The 12,352-nt window shown below is 40.3% G+C and overlaps 1 pseudogene; it reads right to left on the reverse strand.

Annotated features, from left to right (window-relative positions):
- The window catches only part of LOC121437515, a 53,134-nt pseudogene that overhangs the window by 18,409 nt on the left and 22,373 nt on the right, over positions 1-12,352 (reverse strand).

Consider the following 12,352-nt stretch of genomic DNA (forward strand, 5'->3'; position numbering starts at 1 on the left):
TAATTTATTTTTTATTTTGTGTTCATTGCCTACATGTATATCTATCTATATGAGGGTATCAGAAGCCCAGGAACTGGAGTCACAGACAAGTGTGAGTTGCCATGTTGGTGCTGGGAATTGAACCCAGGTCCTCTGGAAGAGCAGTCAGTGCTCTTAACCACTGAACAATCTCTCAAGCCCCTCTCGGGTTTCTTTGAAGAAGATTTAGAAGGAGTATGCTATATAGAATGAAAGTTTATTTGAGAGAAAAGATGTGATTTGTAATTTTATTTAATTCTGTTGTAGAAATTCAAACCAAAGTATTGAAAAGAAGAAGTTAGTCTTCTATTGTCTACATTTCTAGAATTTTAGGGGTAAGCAAGTACATGGCTTGGTGAATATTCCAGAAAAACGACCTACGTCAAGAAACCCAGCAAGACTGGCAACTCCTTCCTTCCCTTTCTGGCCACTACCCTGCAACCCTCAGGAGGAAACACTACTCTGCCTTCTGACAGAGAAGTTCATTTCAGCTGTCTGAATAGAGAAAAGTACAAGTATACAATGGGTAATCTTTTTTGTTTGGCTTCTGTTCAGTATTGTAGTTCTGATACTTTTTAAATTTCTTTTTCTTTTTGAACCAGATTTTCTCTGTGTAACAATCCCGGCTGTCCATGAAACTTGCCTGCCTCAGTCTCTTGAGTGCTGGGATTAAAGGCACATGCCACCACCACCCTGTAGTTTTGAAATTTTGTTTCTTACCCCTTCACATCCTTGACTCAAACTTGTTCCTTTTCTTTTGAACTAGCCTTAGTATCTTAAGAGAATTAAAGTAGCTTATAGATACAGTGCATCAGTGGTCTCACATTTTAGAACAAAACAGGTAAGTTTCTGAAAGTGTTCCCTGTGTCAAGAGAACCTAAAAATAACTGACTGGTCCTGTAGCTCAGTCATAGAATGAACATCCTTGTAATGTGGAGCTTTTTTGTATCTAAATAAAAAAGCCACGATTTCAAAAGTCTAGAATTTTACAAGTCAAACCCATGGACAAATCTACGAAGCCATGAGCAGATCCTTCTGACTGCAACACAGCACTTGGAAGAGCGAGCGTATGGTACCCTGCACTTGCTCATCTCAGAAAATCCCAGTTGACCAACCCATCAGTGAGGCTTCTACTAACCACACTACTGTCTCACTGCATTATACTCATGCATAAAGGAATGTCGAGTTTCTGGTTCTTGGCCCCAAATATACAGGACTTCTCATTTCTCAAGTTCAAAATAAGAGCCAGAGAGTCTTGCTCATACCTTAATCGAATCACACCCCATAGCTTAATGATTCGTAACCTGGGGAACAGATAAGAATGGGTCTACCCAACCCCAGCTCCTTGAATGCATGGGTTCGTCAGATTCTACTTCCATAAATGGCAATGTACAGTATGTTAATGGTTCATACCTTTCTAAAATTATTCTCTTGGCTATGTTGTTTGATAGCCTTTAAAAAATACAATGTAATTATTACCAAATTTAAAACATTTTAAAATAATTTTTGTAAAGATTTTACAGTTCTTATTTTTTAAAGATTTTATTTATTTTTATGTGTATGTGTATTTTGCATGTATGTATGTATGTATGTATGTATGTATGTATGTATACCACATGCATGCCTGGTGCTCATGGAGGCAAGAAGAGAACATCAGATCCCAGGAACTGGAGTTAGAGATGGCTGTGAGCTACCACATGCCACGCCACGCCACGTGGGTGCTGAGTCCTGAACCTGGATCCTCTGCAAGAGCATTAAGTGTTGTTAACCACTGGGCCATCTCACCAGACCCTTATTAGTCCTGGCTGTCCTGGAATTTACTCTGTAAACCAGGCTGGCCTTGAACTCAGGGATCTGCCTGCCTCTGACTTCCAAGTGCTAAGACTAAAGGCTTGGGCTACCACGCCTGGCCAGTATGCATTCTTAACTACTGCGTTATCTCTCTAGACGCCCCCCCCCCACACACAATTTATAACCAATTTCCAGAATGAGTATAGACATTTGGATAGTAGGTAATGATAGCTCCCTGCCAGCAAGTATGAGGAGATTTTCTTTCCAGAATGTACTGAGTTAAGGGAGAAGGTTCAAGTTCATATTTGTCAAAGGGCAGTTTATCTATAACCATTGGTTCACAATCGACACAAGAAAACCTCACAACAGGATGAGATGTTCGTGGAGGCTAAAAAAAAAGGAGGAAATACGATCAGATATCAAGCAAATGCACAATTGTAACCATTCTGAAAGCCCGGTTACATTTTTGGCAAACCATCACTAAGATACAGATTAGTATTTTAAGAGTTTCTACAACTTTCTTCCCCTCTGACTCCTACTTGGGATTGGAAGAGGGAAGATGAGCTAAAGCAGAGCTAGAATTGCAGTGACGTAATAACTGCATTGATTGTGTTAAAGTAACCCTTATGGTCCATATGATGGACTCTCACGTTCAAACCCATTTTGTGAGCTTTAAGCATTCATGAGTGTCGGTCTTCGATATCAGGAGGTTAGATAATTGAGATACCACTGGACAAGGAGAACCTCTGGACTTTTCTAATGAGTTTAGGCTACTAAGAAGCAAATGGAAAAACAGCAAAGGTACGGAAGGACAACATACACAATGATAATACTCAGATGCCCTGGTCACAACTTCAGGGCCTCAAAGGGATTTTGTAGCACTGCTCATACCCACAGGTTTGTTTTGAATAGCTGAAACTGAGGGTGCTTTGGGTGAAACTTCAAAGGTCTGTGTGTTTGGGGCACCACAGTAGACTAAGGGAGAAGTGATTTTATCACCAGGTTTGTCTAAGTAGAGAAAGGGGGGGCAAGGGCTCAGAAAGGTGGGAGGCCAGTACAAGCATGATGAAAGTGGCTTGCCTTCCTTTATGCAAAGGGGAAACGAATGCATTTGGCTTTATCATTTATAAACTTATAAATGCTTGAGAGTTGACAAAAACGGCTCTTGAGTGAACTACATGCAGGGGTATGGTAACACAAACTGTGTATAAGTTACTGGAAATTTCTATGATTTTAGCATTCCCTTCTTTCAGTTTTAGTCAGTCTTGTGAACTGTCTCTGATTTCTTAGATCTGAATATCTTTAAAAAAAATAGACAAACACCTGGATGAAATTCCCTTGCTAGCAACAATGAAACAAATCTGCCACTAAAGGGGTTTGAAAGGGCGATGGGCTGACAGGTTTACCACCTCAGAGCCCTGGGGGAGAGAAGAGGAATAGTTTCCCTCACCCATACAAGTCGATTAAAAGCTGTCTGTTCCTCAAGCCTTGTATGACTTCTGAAAATCTAAAAGCCCAAACCAGTAGCCTGGGAGAAAATACAAGTCACTGTGGAAATTGTTAGAACCTAAAATGCAAATTAACCTGAATCAGGCAAGTCGCGCACTAGAGGAGCAATGCTAGGGTTGTATTCCCCATCCTTAGCCAGGGACCACACAGGAACTGCTCAGGCCTTCTTTCCTTGAGGACATGGAGCAGAGTGTTTTCCTAAACACTATCCCTGAAAAATAGTCAATTCAACTGGTACTAAGAATAACTATGACATTCAATTCTCTTCTACCAAATGCAGTTACAAGAAGACAAACCTTTGCTTATAGATAATTTTCTAAGCATTACATAATTACTAATCATTGAAAAGTAAATGGCTCACCAGGGTACTTGGGAAACTGAGTAAGAGCAGCTGTGAGTTCAAAGTCAGCCTGGACTACAATGTGAGAGCCCTTCTTAAGTTAAAAAAACAAATGTGAATTCATATGAAAGCAAAGTGCTTCGATTAATAACATGGAATCAATAGAGTTGTCTATCAATAGATGGATAAATGATACATAATGGAATTTCAGCCATAAAAATGAAACTGTCGCTAGGTGTGCTAGCATACGCCTTTAATCCCAGAACTTAGAAGGCAGAAGCAGGTGGCTCTCTGTGAATTTGAGCCCAGCCTGGTCTACAGAGTGTGCTCCAGGACAGCTGGGGCTATACATAGAAACCCTGTCTCAAAACACCCCTCAAAAATGAATCTGTCCAATTTGTAGGATAATGGGTGCAACTGGAAAACACTTTATTAAGCAAGGTAACGCAGGCTCAGAAAGACATATGCTCTCTCTCACAGTGAATCCCAGTTTTTAATGGTTAAATATGCATGTCTAGATAGGAGAGCTAGGTAGGTAAGGGCCAGGAAACTAGGAAGCCCATCAGATGGGGAAAGAAGAGGCCTTAAAGAAGCAAGGTGGCGAAGGCAACAGAATACACGAGCTATTAAAATAGAAGGGGGAACTCTGGGAGCAAAAGGCTAACATGGGGACAGGGCAAAGGGCTGTTAAAGAGGAACACAGGACCCTCAACCAAAATGAAGCGTGTGTGCAAACAGCATAAGGAAGCCTGTTACTTTGCAAGCGAATTTTGAAAAATGAATAATACTCTAAGGTAACCGAAAGGAACCAGCGAGGAAGAAATGAAAGTGCATCTAAATGGAAGCCCACATATTTTTATCTGCACTTCCCTTCAAGGACAGAAGACAGCTGTTTGTTCACATTTTTCTCTTGCTCTCATCATTGAGAGCAGCTGCCAACTGCCCATTTTTACATTTTCATGCTTTGAAGCAACATTAACTGCACAAACCAGTCTTCCATTATTTTTCATCATACTGTCCACAGTAAACACGATGACGTATTCAGTATAGGGCTATAGCCTCTTAGAATGTGTGAAGCCCTAGGTTCAGCTCCCAACATTGCCATGAAAAAACAAAACAAGCAAAGCAAATAACAAATAAATAAATAGTGTGAACCACAGAGAAACCTGTCTCAAAAAAAAAAACCAACCAAACAAACAAACAAAAAAAACAGTGTGAATGTTACTTGGAAAAATGTATCTTTTAGGAGGAAGAAGACATTAAAATCATGCTCTCCTAATTTGCTTTCAAATGCATCAAAATAGCCATATCCAAAAATAGCTTCTTATATAAACTATAAAAATAAATAAAAATATTTCAAACTTTGATTACACACACACACACCAAGTAAATGTACAAAAATATAAATAAAAGCAATGCTTTAATAACCACATGGCAAAGGTAGCAGTACAAAAGACTAAAAAGTATGACAAAATAAAGGAGATCTTCCTCCTTTGCTTTAAGGCATAGAACTAGCTGTTCAATAAAAGATGGGAACCAAAAGACTGCAGTCTACTGGTCTGTGGCACAGCGTAAAAGCCTCGAGCTGTTTCAAAAGCTTCATTGTACTAAAATTAAAAAGCCAGATCGGTGCTTACCCTTTTTGTTTATAATACTTACTAGTGAAGGTAAATTCTGTTCTGGCCAAAAAGATTCTGGAATTGGCCAGTGTCCAACAGGAACACCAGTTTTCGAATTAGGTCGCACATAGATGAGTTTATGGCAGCTATGCCATGGCTGGGCAGCAAATAAGTTGCTTGGCCTACACAGATCCATCAGTCCGTCTGCAAGAGAAACACGGGACAGAAGGCATGACTGTTTTTACAGTTTCTCATCTTCTTGTGCACAACTTTCAGTTTCAGGCAAAGGACAAACTGAAATAAAAAATATGGCTTAGGAAAAATGAAAGAAGGAAAAGGCAGAGACAGAGAGAGAGAGAGAGAGAGAGAGAATGTTAATCTAATTTGCCCTTGAACTCCATGCCTCTCACTATTCTTAATGTGCTATGAAAATATGAAGTCGTGTGGAAAACAAGTGCAAAACTAGTTTTATATTTTTTTGAGACCTGGGCACAAAAACTAAGCACATCACAATACAACGGTCATTTTTCAAGAACTTATTTACCAAGTTAGGCAACTGAAATCATTTGTTCTCTGGGGTAGTCTTCACATCTTTGGGATCCCGCAAAATAGATCATGAATTCCATTTTTGCTCTACACTCAATGACCCCCAAAACAAAACATACGCTTTCTAAATGTCCTCGAAACTCGAGACTATGTTGGTGGTATAATCTGTGTGTACATGGAAGTGGGGAATATAAAACAAACGGATCAAGGTTGTTATGAAAAAATTCACCCCATTTTTTCCATGCACCATCAAAATTCTATGTAATCTGACCACATATAATGCAGAGGAATACACCGTTAATGCATTTTAATTATTTAAATTTGCTTGCTTTTTTGGAAAAAAAAAACCCTTATGCCATGATTTGCTAGTCTAAATTACAATTAGGAGGACATTTTAGTTACTTGGGTGCCAATTTTCTTAAATACCAGAAGATCTGATTTACTTATTTTTGCACTATTTTAAAAAAGTAATTACTTCAGATCAGGAGATTTTTCAGGGATTCACCAGGCTCTAGCAAAAACATAGAAATACATTTGAGAATCCCTCTGAAGTTGGGCACACAAGGCTAGGGATGTCCATCTTTCTGAGTAAGTATTACTTCCTTTTATCGGATTCTTTGAGTCTACAGAACTTTGGACAAAGGAAAAACTGGCAACAGAAAGAAAATCTGAGCTACTTATGTGACAGCAAATGCAGCTAGTATTTCCGTTCCTGTTCATGTTAAGGCAGTAAACAGAAAATGATGGGTGGGCAGTCGGTTGCCAGCGCTACAGCACACCCTTCCCTGTATGGTTGGTTCAATATACGCTGTGAGGCCCCAGTCTCCTTTGGCAGATAGTCCTTTTTTTTTTTTTTGGTATTTTCAAGACAGGGTTTTCTCTGTGTTGCTTTGTAGCCTGTCCTGAAACTAGCTCTGTAGACCAGGCTGGCCCCAAACTCAGAGATCCACTCTACCTCCCGACTGCTGGGATTAAAGGCGTGTGCCACCACTGCCTGGCTATTAAGATAGTCTTATCTTAAGAATCCAGGAAACTCCTGAAATTAGGCATAAAACATTATGTGTGTGACTTAAGCCCTTTTCTCCAGGGAAAGGAATCTAGATTTTTCCAACAGTTTTTCAAAGGGATACAAAGCCTAAAGAGTAAAACAAGTAAAGAAAACTGTATCCCTTTTTGCCATGGATAGTGAATCCCTTTGGTCTTACCAAAGGCAATCAGGGCAACAAAACACCATGCATGGTAATAATGAAATCTTAGTTTTTTGGTCTCTAGGTCTCTCTCTCAGTCTCTTGGTCTGTGTGTGTATGTGTGGTGTGGTATGGTGTGCTCTGTGTGGATATGTGTTTGTGTGTGTGTATGTGGTATAGTGTTTGTGTGTGTGTGTGTGGTATAGTGTTTGTGTGTGTGGTGTTACAGTGTAGTGTGTATATGTGTGTTTTTGTGGGGAGTCTATGTTTGTATGTAGCTGTGCAAGGTGATATGGTGTGCTGCATATGTTTGTGTGCATGCGTGTGGTGTGGTATGGTGTGCTATCTGTGTGTTTGTGTGTGGTGTGTTACAGTGTGGTGTGTATATGTGTGTTTGTGTGTGGAGTGTATGTTTGTATGTATCTGTGCAAGGTGATATGGTGTGCTGCGTATGTTTGTGTGCATGCGTGTGGTGTGGTATGGTGTGCTATCTGTGTGTTTGTGTGTATGTGTGGTGTGGTACAGTCTGGTGTGTATATGTGTGTTTGTCTGTGTTGTGGTACAGTGTGGTGTGTGTGTATGATGTGCTGTGAGCTTGTGTGTGTGATGTGGTGTATGTGTTTGTGTATATGTGTGTGATGTGGTACAGTATGGTGTGTGTGTGTGTGTGTGTTTGTATATATGTGTGTTATAACATGGTGTGCTGTGTGTGTGTCGTATGGTATGGCGTGCTATGTGTGTGGTGTGGTATGGTGTACTGTGTGTGTGCACACACCCATGCTAAGACAATGGAGAAGCAATAACAAAGAAGAGCGCTTTAAGGAAGTCCTGGACGGTATCACCATAATGTCATTTAGTAACCCCCTGATCCTTCTGAAACCCATTCAGAAACATCCATTTGACAAACCATCTGGAGCTTCACTATGGTTTAACTTCCTTATGCAAAATTAGCCAATGATTCTGCACTTTTAGATGCCATATTTTCTGTAAGATCTCATTTGAAGAGAAAACAAAACATTCTGCAATTAAAGAATGGTCAAGAAAATACCAATATACAACCTTACAGAATACTGTAAGTTCCTGAATACACATTCACACTCTTTTGCTGTGGAATGGTAATTAACAGAGATTTCTACGTTTCTTTTTTTGTTTTGTTTTGTTTTTTTCAAGACAGTTTGTTTTTCTCTGTGTAGCTTCAGAGCCTGTCCTGGAGCTCACTCTAGACCAGATTGGCTTCGAACTCACAAAGATCCGCCTGCCTCTGCCTCCCATAGATGGGATTAAAGGTGTGTGCCATCACAACCTGGCTTAACAGAGATTTCATGAAGATACTTTAACATATTTAGTGATCACAAGAGCCAAATCAGATCACTACTCAAGTGACATACCATACTAGATATCCAAATATTCTGGGAGGAGATTGACAAATGAATCAGTTTTAACTAAAAACTAGGGCTAGAAAAAGTACTAATTTTCTTAGGACAATGTTTGCCATGAGGTGGACGTTGCGAGAATTTGCCCACCTAACACATGCATGGGTGAAGATCAAACATTGGTTGTTTAGATGTATGCTCATAAGGACTGGGATGCACAAGGGTACTGAAGATTCCACTGCCACGTGTTTAATATCTTTATTCTTCCACACAATATATTATGGTAAAAAAGTATAGTTGCTGAAAAATGATTACTGTACCTTCTCCAACAGGAAGCGGATCTGGCCCTGTTTTTTCAAAATTAATAACTACACCACTCTGCACTTTTTGAACTAGTGATTCTAAACACTGATTCAACATTCTTTGTGTTCTTACACAGTAGGAGCGACCTATGCCAGAGAGAAAAATAAAGAGCACAAGTTTCATCAAATCAAACAGTGGTCCATAATACAAGTATTTGAAAGCCTAAAATAGGATTTAGAACAATCGTAACTACATTAGCAGGAATGTGGTATGAACAATGACCCTAAGCAGCAGGGTTCACAGACTGTAAAGGCAAACAACCCAAGACTAGCTATGGCATTTAATAAGGGCTATACTCTCCTACCCCAAATTCTTCCTTTGGAAACCTGAAACAACAGCCGTTACCTCCTGTGACTTCACACATCTGTGTGATGGCCGATTCATCAGTTGGTACACTCCCTAGTTGCTCTGGTTCGGTGGAAGCCACTCCAGGCAAGCGCAACACCAGGGCAAATAACCTTTGATCCCAACGAAAAGGTTCTTTGGTTAGTTCACTTCCAGGCAGAGGAGAATTCAAAGGAAGATGAAGCTGATAAGGCAAAATTTGGAAAGGTTCATCATAACAACCCGTACAAAAAAAAAAAAGAAGAAGAAAGAGTTAAGAGTTAAAGGGTTCACTTTGCTTTCATGGAATGCTATAGAATTAAGCCATCTCTCAAGGAGTACCAAGATAGATTTGGGCAAACTTTATTCTTAACTGGAAATACATGCCTCCCACAGAAATAGCTCTATGTTCTGTGCTATTTAGATAAAATTAAAAAAAATTATATCTCACCTCTTCTTGAACGCTAGAAGTACTTGTTAGCTTGTTTCCATCTGTGATGGTAATTAAAATAGACGGCTCCAAGAAAAACGGATTTCTCCCCTAAAACACATTTAGAAAGCGTTAGAGCCGGGTAATGCCATACAACTGTACTAAGACAGTTGCCTGGCCAATGATCCCTCAAACATTACAACGTTTTCCTTGATAAATAAGAAATAAAAGCCTCACCCATACCCGTCAACCCATTCACCTGAGTTCAAATCTTGGCACAGATTAGGGGACACCTGTGGTATAGGCTCTGCAGCCTGGACTTCATGTCTGGGGATATACTGAGCAGAGCGTTTAGGATAGAAAAGAACAAAGGTGGCAGCAGCAAGTGCTTCGCTGACCTCTTCTTTTATCTAGAGCTTTAAAAGTCTTATATTAGGTCTGGGGTGTGCAGGGAGGAAGGGAGAAGTAGAGACAGAAGAGTCTGTCTCCATCTGACACCTTCCAGCATTTTGCAGCACCTGAGCATAGTCTCAGATTTCTGATGATCAAATGACAAGAAATTGTATTTATTATAAAATCTATTGATGAGTTGATGTTTAAGAACCAAAAAAAGTTGACCGGGGCTGGGCTGTGGTGGCGCACACCTTTAAGCCCAGCACTCAGGAGGCAGAGGCGGGTGGTTTTCTGTGAGTGCGAGACCAACCTGGTCTACCCAGCAAGTTTCAGGACAGCCAGGGCAAAAGAAAAATGAAGAAAAAAAAGGAACCAAAAAAGTTGCATTTGCTTTGTGATTCTTATGAAATGTACATCTAAAAGGCGCATGAACCTCTTTTTGGTTGACACTACAGATAGCACAAGTCTTGCCTAAATTTTGCACTCGTACCCTAAGTCATCAAAATAAATTAGCTGTACTCACTCAAAAATTGTTACCTGTCCATAATTGTCTATTCCAGATATTAATCTATTGAGATTTAGCAAATCGAATGAGGATCTTAGAGCCTGACCAAGAGTGGTCAGTCCAGAAGCCTGAAGATTTTTCAGTTCGTTCATGAATGTGGCATGATTTTCCTTTCAACCAGCCTGAAAAGCAAACATTGACAAAGAAATCCTCAATTATGCAACCATTAAGATAGAGCGCAAATAAGGACTAAATAACACAGTATCAAGCCTCTGACAAATTAATCCCTCTTTAAACTAATTCCATTATATATCTCAACTATTCAAGTGGAAGCAAAGTAAGCAGTCACTTTGCAAAAGTTCTACTAACTTTAATGATCAAAAGCAAGAAGTCAAGCAAACAATACATTCATTCATGATAACAAGCAGGAGGGCTTTGTTTCAAGAAGGTAATCTATATTGAGGCTCAGCCAAACCTACTGACACACATCAACCCCCTCATCTCAAGCCTGGGGTAAGGGCAGAGTAAGCACCAATTATTTAGTAAATGCACTGTCTTTGATGGAGGGGGAGGTCATTGAGGGTCTGAGCTACCGGAATTGTGATAACTAATACTCTTCTTGAGCAAGCTTCCCTTTTAAATGACAGTACAGAACTATACACATAGAGTGGCTTGAGAGATGGCTCAGTGATTAAGAGCACCTGCTGCTCCTGCAGAAAACTCAGGTTTGGTTCCCAGCACATATACTGGGGGGCTATCAGCTCACTGTAACTCCAGTTCCTAGAGACCAACATCCTCTTCTGGTTTCTGGGGGCACCTGCACACATGTGTGGCACATGTACAGACAAGCAAGCACACATAAACACACATAGTTAAAAACCAATCGATCGGCAAATAAATAAAACAGCCATATTTATTGGGAGACAATCCCGTTGGCACAATTAAAGATTCAGAAAGTCCCGAATCTAGAATAAGAAGGAAAAGAAAAGGTTTTGCAATGAAGTAACGGCTTCTAGACACCCCCAAAAGCTATAAATAGCAGCAGAGAGCCAAAACCTCAAGGTCAACAGTCAACTGTTGCTGTGATTAATTAGTCGGCAGAATTGGAGGAAGGAAAGGATTGTACTGCCCGGTCAGCAGTGACTATAAAACAAAGCAACAGTGAAGTCCAAGAAGAGAAGTCAAAAGACGGCGGTGGCAGCTTTTAGTAAGTCACAGAGGAGTGTGTCAGCGAAGGTGAATGCAGATGGCGCAGCCTGGCCACATGGAAGAGCAAATGTCAGTCACTTGTGTCTGGAGGATACCGAGGACAAGGATGATAAGCTGAACCCTGAAGTTACACTAACCAGGGCAGTCACAGTTAGTCACAAAGAGGAAGCAATACAGGGATGAACCCGGTAATTTATATTTACTATTTAGCTAAAGTCATAATGCCCATTATCAATACAACTACAGCAAACACTGTTCTAGTCTCATCGTCTCTGAAAGCACAATAAGACACAGAAGCTAAAAGAACAAATGAGCACAGTGTGAAGGGAAAAAAGGACATTAGGACAAGCCTGAAGATGACATGTCTCATTGATGTGAGAAGTCGAAAGGACCATCAAAAGAAGAGAACAGTTCTTAAAAGGATGATCTTGCTGGAGAAGCACTAATAACATTATTAGTGCTCTGGAGAGGCTATACGGCTGAAGTCAAGGCTAATGGGATAATTTGGGCTCTGACTATTAAATGCTTTGCACAGCACACTCAGGACTTTGGATTGCATCTGCAGCCCTGGGAAGAGGAACTCAGTGTTCTTTTTAATTAGGGGAGTGGTTTGATCAGATCTGCATTTTAGCAAGATCGGTCTGCTAGGAGCTGGAGACTAAATTGAGGGGTGGAGGGAAGACTGGAACTTGAGGCAGGAAAACTGGTTTGGAGGCTGTTGCAGCAGCTAAGAGCAGAAGTGAGG

The sequence above is a fragment of the Microtus oregoni genome, unplaced genomic scaffold (genome assembly GCF_018167655.1).
Source record: "Microtus oregoni isolate MIOR12 unplaced genomic scaffold, Mior012 000052F_ref0000163, whole genome shotgun sequence".
Lineage (NCBI taxonomy): Eukaryota > Metazoa > Chordata > Mammalia > Rodentia > Cricetidae > Microtus > Microtus oregoni.